This window comes from Pagrus major, chromosome 7 (assembly GCF_040436345.1).
Source record: "Pagrus major chromosome 7, Pma_NU_1.0".
NCBI lineage: Eukaryota > Metazoa > Chordata > Actinopteri > Spariformes > Sparidae > Pagrus > Pagrus major.
The window spans coordinates 3603661-3607617 of record NC_133221.1 but is presented as its reverse complement, the minus strand read 5'-3'; positions in this window follow the sequence as shown (position 1 = coordinate 3607617).

Genomic DNA, 3957 nt, shown 5'->3' with positions numbered 1-3957 from the left:
CGATAATTACAGAATGGCTGCAGTTATATGTATGTGTTATAAACACAACAACAAACAGACAAAAGGTTAGTGTTCCCAACCGAAGGATTAGAAGAAGTGCTTGGATTTGTCTCTTTTTTGAGATTTTTGTGCTGGCGTCAACACAGTGTTTTATTATGAAAATGAACCGGATGTTATGTTGCTGTTTCGGTGTCTGACTTCCTGTCTGCTCTGTGCTCCGGCATCCGGCAGAAATAGAAGCCTTGCGTATCTGCTATGGAAAGGTCCGGACCGCTGGAGCTGCTACCAAGTAGATACGCAATGCTGTGGCGGATCGGAGATGGTCCGAACATGGATCTGGTGGAATTTAGGGGTGAGAGGATGCTGCATCAGTGCCAAAGTAGCAAATTTTGACAGAAAATGCTAAATATCAGCCCTGATAATCGGCCAGGGCTGATAATTGGTCTACCCCTAGTTCACATAGAAACAGGATACAAATACTTGAATTTGTCAGGCAGAAGGAACTGACAGAAATCGACTTTATATTAACACACCTGCAAACCTGCGTCCAGTTACGTGATCACCGTCACTGGAACAAAAATGAAGCTACTGAACAAAGAGTGTCAAAAGTGTGCAGGAGCTAAACTTTTGTTACAGCGGCTCATAACTGAAAAGGGCGCTATGTTGTATTATGCATTGTATATACATTGAGGAGAATAAGGTCCCAGAACACTGTTTGAAGCTAGAGAGGTGGCAGGGTCCGCCACATATAAACAAAGTAAAACAGTATAAATTGTGTTGTCCTTTAAGGTCAGTTTGTTTATTCAGTCATGGAAACAAAGAGTTTATTTATTTCATTTCTTTAGGCAGAAAAAAAAAATTAGTCAATGAAGAATTTTGTTCTCATTATTACATTTTCTTCCCCAAAACAACATAGTGCACCTTTAATCTCCTGCACAGCTGTCTGCTTACAAGTGTGTAAATACTCGGTACTTTATTTGTACGATTGGACACAGGTTGAAATATTCTCAGTGCCTGCCGGTGTTTTTAAAGATATGCCTTGGAGGGCAGAAAAAAAAATTGCAGCATTTAATTAAAATCAGTTTTTAAAATCTTTCAAACAAAATTACTTTGCCTCGTCTAAATGGCCCATAAATAAAGCGCTAAGTGGCAAATGAAGGCAAGATGCTGTAATAAATGTTTTTTTGTGTGTGTCAAAGGAGACCTGTTATGCTTTTTTCTTTTCATAAAGGTTCTCGTGCATGTAAAAGATCTCGAAAGTTAAGAAGCCCGAAGTCGACACCAACGAAAGCTGCTCTCTCCCACAGAAAACACTGCTCCTGCACTGCACTGTTACTGGCTGCAACACGGAGTCAGGTTCACTTTACAGTTACGCATGTTGGCCTCTGTAACCTCTCCATATTCCAGATTGTTGCGTCCTACATTTCCCAAAATACAGAGAATTGTTCTCGACATGATGGAAATAGCATAGCAGGACGACCAGAGCTGAGCCCGACCTTCTGCACTCTTGAAAACAAGATGATTCACCTCAAGGGTTTATACTGATATTACAAACAGGACAAGGACAAGACCTGCGTAAAGTGAATCAGAATTTGACAGCATGAGAAAGCCTGAGATCTTTTTCAGTTGTCATGGCACACACGTACACAAATGTATCATTTATTGTACCAAAGGAAAAAGGTATAAATCTCCACTGTAGGTGCTGGAAGTCAGTCGACATCACGTTACTTTGTCTTTTGTAAATCACCAATTATTCAAAGGAAAAAGAAAAATGACCAAACAAGAGAGTGAACCCATGACACATTGTTTTTGTGACATCAGCCAAATTGCTGGTAATGACCTATCGTGTGTGCTGGCTCAGTCTTAGTGATTAGTGATTTTCTGGCTGTAACTGTGTCAGTTTGATGCCTGGTCAAGCAGTAACGTCTGGCCTCCTCAGGTGTCTCCGCTGGGTTCACTCACTTGCTGGCATCAGATTCATTTCTTTGAGTACTTCCACTCACGAAAACAACCATGTTGAGACAAATTACGGCTGTAGGTTCCTGAACTCTGAGTATTGAACGGTGGCTGTAGATGATGGTCATGTTAATCTGTTTGGTCCTGCTGAGTTTGTCTGAGATGATGAAAAAGCTGATTGAGTTGTTGTGGACAGTGACTGCAGGTCAAGGCAGCATTTGAAGCAACACAGAAAGGATATTTTTGATGGGAAGTTGGGAAATCTCCAGCTGTTTTTGTTTGTGTCTTAAATGAGACCTTCAGACAATTTCCAGCCATGTTTGTGGTGATCATACAGTTATTTTAAGCAAAATAATGATCTTCTCCCAAAACTAAACAAGTGGTTTTTGGTCTCAGCATAACACGAGATAAAACTGAAAGTTGAACCTAAAGAAACCCAATTTTTCAACATATCAGTGGTTGCAGAAACGCACATTGCCAACATTCATTCTGGTGTTTTTAGTTGCAAGCTGCCAAGAATCTGCCAGTCAAACATTTCTAATGTCTAATGAACACTGAAGTTCTGCAGGAGCAGCTCTGCGGATCACATGAGAACAGGTGGGATGCGATGTTTAATCACAGGTAATCATGAAAACGTAGATGCAGATTATTAACCCATCAACAGTGGACACAAAGTTTTCCTCTGCAGGTACCCACCCAATGACATCCAAAAAAATAAATAATCTGCCACCAGAACATAGTCACATTTGGTTGAGATGAGACGGAGGTTGAATAGATTCTTTAACAGGTAAGAATTAAAGAATAAGTTCACCCACAAATGATAATTCAGTCATTATCCACTCAACCCCATGCTGAGGGAAAGTCGGCATGGGGTTGCAAAATCCAAAGCAGCAAATTAAAGCCGACGTTGAAGGTACAAACCAAAACACTCTGTAGAAGCTGTTTCGACTACGTTTCTGTTGAATATAATAAAACCTGGATGTTTCAGTTTAGTCGGAGAACTGCTGGAAATTACTGTACATAATCACAGTGTACTGCACTCACCTAAATCAGTGAACTCTTCTGATCTGTGGCTGACATGAGAGGCAGTGAATTGAATGAGCAACACTCTGCTTATGTGGCAACAAACAGCAGGCAAATCGAGCAAATCTCTCAACTTCCAACTGCTGCAGAGGAGGAAGGAGCAGCCGTTTCTCTATGATTAGGAAATAAGAGTCTGGAAAAGGAAAAAGAGCATATAGACTCAGTGAACCATCCCCGGATAAAGAAGATACAGAAGTAGCAGTAACGCCGGTGGGAATTGTTTTCGCGCTCCACAGTGTCGTTTATTTATTGATGCTGTCTAAAGGCTCCAGTGGCTGAAGGAACCTGGAGACCACAGAGGACTCATTAAACACACTCGCTCTGTAGCAGATGGACCTCTGCTGACCTGAGCTCAAACCTTATCCCAGCTTCTCCCCTGAGAGTCTCTTCCGTGTCGTCGTCAATATGAATAATGTATTCATTACAGTCGATCGGCTGGAGCGGGTATACGTTACGTCAGGAGTGTGAAGTGGTCCTGGTCAACCGCCCCACCATTAAGTAGCAAAGGCAGAACATTGATCATCAGAGAATCTGACTAGTTTTGTGATTTGAATTAAATTTTTCTGTGAACTAAAGTGCAGTCCTGTGTTTGTGGTCCGAACATAAAAGCTTCACAAAAACCATCTTTGCACAGGTGCAGGCCTGGAGGGAAAACACGTACGAGCCAGGCAACGGCCGAGATTTATTTTTTTGACTCAACAACAGCTGAGTAAACCTGCCGTCCACAGCTGTGATTATAGCTGGTGAAGTCAGCGATGACCGGCTTAAACGTTCACTTGCTACAGCTCGGTGAGTACGTTGTGTAACTTTAAGAACACTTTCAGATTGTGAGTTCGACTTGACACGATGAATCATTCAGGCCTCTGTGCTCTGTACATTTTATAAATACATAAAAAAAAGCAAGTGATTCTCAGTGTT